Genomic DNA, 10,384 nt, shown 5'->3' with positions numbered 1-10,384 from the left:
TGAAAGGAGGAGGAAGGATTTCCCGGGCAGCCAATCCCTGAGGCCGAACCGCACGACAGAAGGTTGGGGAGCGGGTAGTAACCGGTGCGCAGGCAACAGCCATCCGGACACGGCGGGTTGTGACAAGAGCGAGGCGGACCAATCAGAAAGCCGGGTAGACGCAATATTTGTGTTTCCCCCGCCTCTACTCGCATCTCGCCAATCAAAAGCACAAGAGGAAAGCAGATCAGCCAATCAGACGGGGACGCCCTCATCTTGCCCACCCGCCCAGGCACACAAGGCGGTATATGAAGCCTCGACAGAATTGCACCGATTGCACATGCGCAGGGTCGTTCACCCCCCCCCACCGGTAATTGGGTTCCAGCTTGTCATCGTTAAGCTATGTCTTCTCTGTAACTCTCCCTCTAGTCTTACACACACACTTTTGCATTGCTTCTAGCCGCTTAGTTGGCTGTTAAGCTTCTTAGAAAGCTAGTAACGTGTGAGTAGAATGTAGGAACATAGGAAGCTCCTTTGCACTGAGTCAGACCACAGCATCGTCTGCATCAACGGGCAGGCTTAGTCCCGCAACAGAGTAATATGCAAGCCTAAAAGCGGACACGGAAGCATTTTCATTTATGCAGCGGCTGCAGTCCTGAACTCATTCACTTGGAGAAAAGTCCCACTCCACTCAGATGGATTTGCTGCTGGTGTTAGCACTAACTGTCCCAGGATATTCCAGTTAGCCAATTAGTGCTTCACTTTCAGGTTTTCTCTGTTATGTGTGAAGTGTCAGAATTTTCTCAAGTTCTATAGGTTCTGCCCAGGATTCAAAAGTTGCTTGTAACAATACAGTAATGCAGTTATGAGTGTAGCCTTTTGTTCACTACCAGTCACTTTGCACAACTCTCAAGCCTCGCTAGTAAACGCAAGGAAGTGCCCTACCTTATTTAAGGTCCAGGAACCCCAGAATGACGGGAAATGTCAGAGGACAGGCTGCGTTAGACTGTTGGTTTAAGACTGGAGAGACCCAGGCTCAAATTCTTTGTCTTGAAGCTCCCGGGTGACCAGGGGCCATCATTCTCAGCTTCACAGGAGGATAAATTGCAGGAGGTAGAATCAAGTAATGCTTTAAGATCAGGGAAGGGGTGGATAGAAATGTAATTGATAAATACTCAAATTTAGCAGAAGAAATGCCATAAAGGACGTGTAGGAATGGCAACACATCATGTTTTAGGATCTGTGACAGCCTTTAATTTTGAGAGCAATATAGTTTTCTGGAAATGAGCTTAGTTGAGGCAGATGTGATGCCATGATTATCTATTTATGGCATTTTAAGATTAATGGATTAATGGAACATATAAGCAATATGATACCCAGCCATACCCACAGGCAAGCCAAAATGTGCTGATTTTAAGCCAAATTGCATGCAATCCTTTGTCAGGCAGATTGTGAACAGAACAGGATTGTGCCTATGAGTTTATATATCGGGACCCACTGTGAGTTGAATCCAGACTTAGTCATGTTTAGAGTTGACCCACTGAAATCAATGGAATTTAAGTTGATTGTGATTCTCCTCTAAGCGTGATCACCTTCCACTGCCACTGTGCATAACCAGCATTTCATCTGTGTTGCTGGAACTACATGCCACAGGGTATTCCATGTTTAGGAAATGAGCGAAAAAGAAGAAGCCTGACATGGGAGGAACTGCAACTCTAAAATGGCTGCCAAAAAGGGGATTCAAATTGCCCAAAGGAAATGTTAAAATCAGGGTTGTCTCTAATATTAGGTAAAGGGAAGCGACCACTTTGGGCAGCAGACACTGGTGGTGGGGAGCAGCAAGGGCAGCCCTTTGGCTATCTCCCAGCTGCATATGTTTCACTCTCTGTCCTGGCTATCATACACAATCCTGTTGCCCTCAGATGCAGTGGAAGATTGAACACCATCCCATCAACACTGCTGAAGTAAGATTCAAGTGCTAGTCCACTTGGCTTCTGCACATGGTATGGACAGAGGAGGGGTGCCATCTTATGCACAACCTTGGGGGGTGGGGGTGGGAAATGCATTGTGTTGCAGAACCATTTTTCTTTGTGTTGTGTGTTAAAATATATATTGTCAGCTGCCATGAGCTCTGGAGACGTGGTAGGATATAAATCCAATCCGGGGTTCCCAAACTGTTCTGCAGACCACCAGTGGTCCACAGGCTTTATTCAGGCTCATCACATGGAATTTAGCACAGCGCATTACAATTGCTACAACAGGCAGAAAAATAATTAAGTTGTTCAAACAAATCCCTCAGCAATTTTCAAGTGGTCCATGGCAGGGAACATTTGGTCACTACTGATCTAAACTGTAAAAAATGCAAGCATTTGGAAAAGAGTACTGGCAGGGCCAGCCCACGCATAGGGCAAGGTGAGGCAACCACCTCCGGAGGCAGAATCCACAGGGATAGCAGATCCAGCCTCCAAAGAATGCATTGCCTGCTGTCACTGCCACTGCCACAGTGGTGCAGGATCTGCCTCTCCAGCAGCACCCCTAATGCCATCTCTACAGCAGTCTATTGAGGAGTAGGAGGGATTGCTGGCTTCCTTGTTCTCAATGTAGATCTTTATTCCCCTGTTGTTTCCAATGTAGATCTTTAGTCTCCCCTTGTTCCTGATGTAGATTTTGTGGTTTGCCTCAGGTGCCAACCTGTTTTGGGCCAGCTCTGGGAACTGGATTGGATGGAGAATCAAATTTCTACTACCAGAGCGATTTGAGAAGGGAGGGGAAGTCATTCTCAGTTTGATTCCCATCAGGGTTAAAGGAATTAGCTCCAGTGTAGTAATTTGAACATTAAAATCAAGATTTCTTTTGAAATTATTTATCTGATCCTCAAGGGTGTCTTGAACATTAGACACATATTAGTTAATTTATACTCCATAAAGCTTAACATCCTCATTTTGTACAGTTTTTCTAATCACATTACTCATCTCCCGATATTTATAGTCTTTTACAAGATAATTTTAGGAAGATAAGAATCAAAATCTCTAGTGCTTTTTAGGATCTTATTTAATCTCGTTTATGAATGCATGCAGTTTCCCCCCAGTCCTTAATCAACATGCAGTAGTGTGTTAGAAGTATTTTCAATAAAGCTTCCACAGTTACATTTTAATTGTTCACTGGTAAATAGAAATTAGACTTAAGACATTTACGGTAATTACGAAGAAATACCCTTTCTGTCACCTATCTATGTAGACTGTTAGTAGGGAGTGTTTTGAGTGCACTGCGAGGTTTTAGAGGAAAATAATCAGAGTGAAGAACCCAACCACTGAGACTGCAGTCCCGTATATCCTTATCTAGGAATAAGCATAACTGAGCTTACTTCTGAGTAGATGTGTATATAATTGTTCTGATAGTTGTTTCTGACCTACTATTATTAGTTTCATATATGAACTGCTTCCCAGGATGCATCTTGATCTCAAAGTGACTTTACAATACTATGTGTGTGTGTGTGTGTGTGTGTGTGTATATATATATATATATATATATATATATATATACACACACACACACATACACATACCTACCAACTGCATTTATGGAAAAAGTTGCATATAAAAACAATTGCATATATAAAAACAATTTCAAATCTAATAAAGATAGCAATTGGGATAAAAATTCCCACTTAGAAGGCTTGTTGAAAGAGAATAGTCTTTAGCAGGTGCTAAAAAGACAATAGAGATGGTGCCTGTCTGATAGACCAAAGGCCTGATTCTGGCACAGTTCGGAACAGACATCCTGATAAGATGGTATCTGTAGGACGCCCTCCTGCAAAGCACAGTGATCAGCTGAATATTCGTTTCTTGACACCCCACCCAGGGCCAGGGATTATTGACCCATTCGCTGCTACTTTAGGACTCAGAGATAGTTGGAGGACTGTGATTGAAGTGCGCAGCACACCTTCCTGTTAACAAGCAGATTTAATGAACATTGATTAGAACACATACCAAGTCAATAGTGGTCAGAACTGATTGTGCTCAATTAAAAGGGGGAGGGGAGAAAACAGATCAAATAAGAAATGCCCAAAGTTTTAAGCACCTATTCTTGCAAACCACGAAGGGCCAGCCAATCCAAATTATGAATACCACTACTCCATGTTCTTGGTTCTGCAGAGACACTGTACATTCACACTTGCATTTGAATATTGTTTATTCTACAAGTAACGAGGCACCTTGCCCTTTGTTTGCCATTCAAATTCTAGCTCTAATAGCTTTTGGTTTGCATTTTGCAGGGGACGGCATAATATTTGGGTATGACTAGTAATTTTAATATGCTGCTTATGAGAAAAGAAGGCAGAGTGCCTAGCATAATCTGTAACCTGCCTCTGTTTGTGCTCCACTTTCAGATTTCCTTTGAAGAATCTCGTACTTCTTTTGACCTGTGTCAAAGTCTCAGATTATTGCTGTTTCTGGCTGTTGCTCACCCACCTCTTCCCCTGTCAAGAAGTCTTACTGCCAAGGTAAAATTGTGCTTCCTCCTGCCAGACACTTTACCTAATTTTGTCTCAGAGCCTTGGCTACTTCACAACCCTGGCTCACAACCCCATACCCCTTCAGCACACTACATCAACTTTATTGTGGGTGGGTATTGATGCACAGATGCAATTGCCCAAATTCATCGATTGTTAAGAAAATCAAAGACCCTGAACCTGCAATTCCGCCACTCCTGCTACTCATGCACACATGGAAATATTCCATTGAATGTCCCATTTAGGTGGAAATAATCTAAAATTCAATCTATTCTACACCTCCACAGTAGACAGAAAATCGGTCTGTCTACATTTTCTGTTTCTGCATTTCAGCATTGTCCCATGTGGACACACCACCGCCCTTATATGCACAAAAAGTGTTTGAGCAACGACAATGGAGACGTGCTGATCTAAAATTATAACAAGGACAGCTTTATCAAGAATCATCTTTGTGCTCCCTTCAGTCCCATTTCAACAACTTAAATAACTGCTCTGTTTTGTAATTGGTGCTGTTAAAATGTCATGAACTGATCAGACCTGATCGTGTTGCCTAGTAGCTTTCAGAAGACGGAGTGCTGATTGGATTCTTTCTGTGTGGTTTTGAAGGAAGCCACTCCTGGTTAAAGAGAGAGTTCTATGAAAGCTTCCTTAGGAACCGGGAGAACAGAACTAAGGGGCATATAATACTGATTTCAGGTAAGTAATGCAGATGCAAAGATGTGCCTCGTTACATTAACAAACTGCAACAACTAAAAGCCATCCGCATGCAGTCAAACGATCTCCTTTCTCAAATTTTGACTTCTGCCTTGTGGATAGATGACGCACTAAAATGCAAACTAAGAGCTAGTTCTCATCGCCTTTTGTCATAACGTAACAGGTGCAGCACTAAACGTGTGCTTCACTTTTGAGGGTAGAAAAAGAGACGTGGAATTTCTGCCGTGCAAGACTGAACCTGCTGCGATGCAAGCAGAAATGGCACTGAAAGGGAACACAAACATTAAGGTCAAAATGGCTTGTTCTGAAAGGGTTGCCTTATGTTAATACAGTAGTTTAAAAATTAAATTACATGCATTAGGCTGGCACAAAAATGTGGCTGTTGTCTAATGTGTAAGAGTAGCAATTAATAACAGAACACCTGGCACCTTGGCTATTATTCTGCTGCCAGCTCTGACATTTCTAATAGCATTATGTGGTTGCTGGGGTGTTTGGTTGCTTTAAAAAAATGTGTTTTGTACTTTTGTTTTGTTTTTCATTGGGAACAAGTAGATCCTGCAACAAAACATTGCCGTATCCTTTGTCAGAATTTCAGCCATATCCTTTTCCGAAATGCTGAATTCCTTTTCCCTTTCCTAGTTTTTCTTTTCCCTCATCAATAGTTGGTCAGCATTTTGTGGCCATTGAGAATGCTCAGTTCCTATTAGGATGGGGGGTTGGGGTTGGGGGGGGGGTTTCTTTCCCTTATGTTTTTTGCTCCCATGTAGGATGTTTTGTACTGCCATCTTGGGGTTTCTCTGACACAGTGATACCTGTCTCTTGTGTGTGGATGATGCCATTTTAATTACAAAATGATCCACGCCAATTCACAAAGTGTGGAAACCAGAGGATGGTTACGATGTAGTCACCCAGTGAAACTGATTGGTGGATTAGGGACAGACAAGTGAAAGTACATTTTAAAAGCCACCCACAATTTCTCCTCCCAATTTCCCCTCTCTCCGCCTTTGAGAGGCAGATCTAAACCATCCTCCCAGGTACCATATGATCACAGCTTTAGTTGGTCACTTCTGCAAGCAGATTGCTGGTCTGGATTTGGTAAAGTCATGTGATATGACTTTGTGTTTGCTTCTGACATGTGACCCGTGTCATTTTTATGAAGACGGAAACTACCAAGCCAAAAAGATCCAAGTCGTGTCGGGCCTGAGTTATTATAACATCACACAAGAATAATAGAATCATAGACCCATATAATTTTACATTTGGAATGGACCCTGATGATCATCTAATGCAGGAGTCAGCAAACTTTTTCAGCAGGGGGCCAGTCCACTGTCCCTCAGACCTTGTGGGGGGCCGGACTATATGGTGTGTGTGTGTGAATGAACGAATACCTATGCCTCACAACATAACCCAGAGATGCATTTTAATTAAAAGCACACATTCTACTCATGTAAAAACACGCTGATTCCTGGACCGTCCGTGGGCCAGATTGAGAAGGCGATTGGGCCGGATCTGGCCCCCAGGCCTTAGTTTGCCTACCCATGATTTAATTATACAACCCCCTGTCACAGTATGACAAATCTCTTATTCTCTTTTGTATAGGCAAGCAACATACTAAAAGTGATCTGCATCTTTGCTGAGAGTAAAAAAATTAACCTTGATGAGACGTAATGCATATAGACTTCCTTGCCATTAGGAGATTTTAAAGGACTGAAGTGTACTAAGCAGTTCCTCTCATTTTCCCACACGCCCCTTGCCAAGTCCAGGGCTTTTATTTCATTTTTATCTATGATGTAGTCTAGCAAGCCCCATTAAGGAAACGATATTGCCTATTCAACAGCATGAATCTTCCCTGTGTCACTAGACCTTGACCAGCTCATTATTAGTGGAATGGAGCCAGGGAGAGAGACAGAGTGTTTTCTCAAACATGTGAGGCGAGTGCGTCAGAGCTGTGGAGCAGGCTATTAACAGGGGTTTGTCCTTTGGTGAGGACCTCCTTTCCTCTCCGGCAGCTTTCTGAGCTGAACTTAAGACCCTTATTACAGATTCATGAATGAATGATTTTGATTTATTTTGGCAGCGTCTGGAAGCATCGCAGTCCCGTGGAAGCAAGAACAACCAGCCATTTGTGCAAAATAAGAATGTCATTAGAATGCACCTTTTAGCAGATCAGCATTAAGTAGAAGAGAAAAACAGCAACCAAGGCCCAGAAGATCATTTTTTGTGTCTTTGTCATGTGTAAACAGGTCAGGTCTTAGCTTAGCATTCCTTGAAATGGTTACCTATATCATGTGGTAAATTCAGATTTACTCAAATATACAGTGGTACCTCGGGTTACAGACGCTTCAGGTTACAGACTCCGCTAACCCAGAAATAGTACCTCGGGTTAAGAACTTTGCTTCTGGATGAGAACAGAAATCGTGCGGTGGCTGTGCAGCAGCAGCGGGAGGCCCCATTAGCTAAAGTAGTACCTCAGGTTAAGAACAGTTTCAGGTTAAGAATGGACCTCCGGAACGAATTAAGTTCTTAACCCGAGGTACCACTGTATTAACATTTCTGTGAAAAACATCCACCTTCACATCAGCAGGCATCTCCTTCCTTCCCTTCCCTCCCCCTGCATTTTTTATGCCCTTAGAATCCTCTCCAGAGGGTCCCATAACCATCTGAAGCACATTTTGAAGGTACGGTATACAGGAGGGGAAATTCATTCTTCCGATTGTGTCTATTCTGTTACTGGATGGGCACCATTGGATTTCACCCAGTGGTTTGGGATTAGGCTGTTTGAATCCCTACCTTCTCTCGCGTTCCTGCCACTGCCCAAACACAGTGGAAGCATCTCGGATGCCTTGTTTTACATCCCATTGCTACAAGAGGCTTGGTTGATTGGGAGCCAGGACAAGGCCTTTTCAGCTGATGTTGCCAGAGCTTTGAATTTGAAAGTGTATTGGCGAAGCACTCTGTTTGTTGGCTGCTAAGACAACTTGGGTTGCAGTTGCTTACAAAACGGGGGTCCCTCCTTTAACACTTACAAAGAATCATAATGCAATTTCTCCATTCCCTTATCAGATATCTGAAGCATTTATCTGTGCTTTCACACCTTTATATCTGTAACTTTTACAAAAGCTAAAAAGTAATAAGAAACATAAATGTCTTGAGTAATAAAAACCCAGGACCTCCATACACACAGCCCAGACTTACGCTCCAGGGAGGTCATTCTGGAGCTGCAAACGCTGTGGTTTGACTTCACCCCTGGGGGCAGACTCCATTGCATCTCAAGACAGATGCATGCCAACAACAACAACAAAGCCTACACATAAAATAAGGTGAAAACCAAAATCTACAATAATAGCAATTAAATTAGTATCATGCAGGCAAATAAAGCAAGTGGTGCAGCATGATGATGATGATTTTTTTGGACCATTTGACACGCTAGACTGGAAACAGGAAAAATGCTTTTCTTCTCTCTGTCACAAAAGTGTGTGTTGGTTTTTCTGTCTGTTATGACTTGAGTCCAAGGCGATGCTTTAGATTTAGAAAGGGGATTGCTCCATGTTACCTGACTAGGACAGTTCAATGTAAAAAGCCACCATGTGGCTCATCACATTTGCCAGTAGCATGGGGCAAAGGAAATGACAGGCACACCTTCTAGAATCAAGCCCTTGAATTGGATACCTTTCTAAACTAGAAGCCCTCCTATGGCATGTGTGAGGGGTCTTTTTTGTCAACAGCAACCTTAGACACAAAGGGTAGCTACATACATCATAAGTACTTTGCTGTTAGCTCTCCCACGTTGCACACTCCCGCCAGCATAAAATATGTATATGAGAATGAAACTGGTAGCCAAAACTCCGAGAATATTGTTATCTTTACCTCTCAACTTCCCACCATCTGTTCACCTGTTATAAAACATCCTGACAAACCGTGCCAGATGAAGCTGTTTTTCATCTCTATGTGCAGCCAGCTGCCATTAGCGTTGCACAAATCTGGCTGGGCACAGAAAAATATTCATAGGATGATTGGCTTAAATCTCCGCTGTAGGAGAAAATGATTTTTTAATGCAGTGCCAGATGTCTTGTGCTGGCAGGTGCTCAGTTTGACAGCGTATCTTGGACCTGGACTGTTGACTTTATCGTTGACTGTAGCATGACAAACAGAACCTTTTGATCTACATATAGGCACACAGATCACAAAAAACGCGTTTCCCTCTGTTGAGATATCCCTTTTTAATCTGTAGGTGGAGGGTTTTCTGAAAGATAATTTATGCTTTCATATGGCCCTTGTTTTCTTGAGGCATACAAATTAAAACCATGAGTATCTTGCAATAATGTCTTTCAGAATCCTACTTTAATTTAGAGCTCTGAGCGCTACTTACATATTAATTAACATTTCTTTGCTGAGAAAAGAAAAATCCCATGCTGGGTTTGTGGTAAGGATGTCAGAGAAGTCGGTTGAAAATGGGCTATCAGGCAGATTTCCTTCTGCCCATTCTGCTCCTGCTATGAATTATATTTATCTTAGTTCTCTACAACAAAATGGTTTTTTTAAAAAAAACATATGCCCATTATACATACATCCATTGCTTTGTAATGTGTGCTATTTACATATTCATGGAAGTACAGTTGCTGCTGTCCTGAAAGGTGCTTTATTTTTTCCAGAAGTGTTTGTTGACATGCAAGTTGTTTGTTTTGTAGATTGGTTGTTGCTGGGGCAGACTATAAATGCTAAAGCTGCACTCTCACTATACTCCAAAGCAAATCCTACTGAATTCAATGCAGCTTACTTCTAGGTATGTAGGGTGTAATCTGCTTTAACTGCAGCCTTAATTTGCTTCCTGCTGTGAATTTTAAAAACTAAAGGCATGCATGCATAGTTCATTATTCTTTTCACATGGACATGAGCTTGAGCGGTTTGTTTCAGCACCCAGCTATGTTCTGAATAAAGTACACATTTATGAATTAAAACACTACAGTACAATGAAAACATGGACTTATATGGTTAAGCGGCAGAAGTAAATCATACAATTCAGGACACAAGGAGCAAGATATCAACGGGGTGATAAACTGTTCCTCCCTGATGCCTGAGGAATGGAAAGAAGATGGGATAACAAGCTTAAACTGTAGTGAACTGTGAAATCAAGCTGGCAAAATGCGATGAAATTCTAATTCCACATTAGTAAGACCCATT

At 42.3% G+C, this 10,384-nt stretch overlaps 1 long non-coding RNA gene across 4 annotated transcripts; it reads left to right on the top strand.

Annotated features, from left to right (window-relative positions):
- Positions 1-217: 217 nt before the first annotated feature.
- Positions 218-8,667, top strand: LOC307214361. 4 transcript variants are annotated; one of them, XR_013837977.1, is made up of 3 exons: positions 1,487-1,982; positions 4,367-5,185; positions 7,281-8,667. It is a non-coding gene; the product is annotated as an uncharacterized lncRNA (long non-coding RNA). The 4 variants fall into 4 exon arrangements; XR_013837978.1 differs by lacking the exons at positions 1,487-1,982; positions 7,281-8,667 and adding an exon at positions 218-1,478 and having other exon boundaries at positions 4,367-5,577; XR_013837979.1 differs by lacking the exon at positions 7,281-8,667 and having other exon boundaries at positions 1,487-1,943; positions 4,367-5,577.
- Positions 8,668-10,384: the final 1,717 nt, after the last annotated feature.

This window comes from Podarcis cretensis (assembly GCF_951804945.1).
Source record: "Podarcis cretensis genome assembly, chromosome: 4".
Lineage (NCBI taxonomy): Eukaryota > Metazoa > Chordata > Lepidosauria > Squamata > Lacertidae > Podarcis > Podarcis cretensis.
The sequence above is the reverse complement of the archived record's forward strand: the minus strand, read 5'-3'. Positions and strand labels throughout refer to the sequence as shown.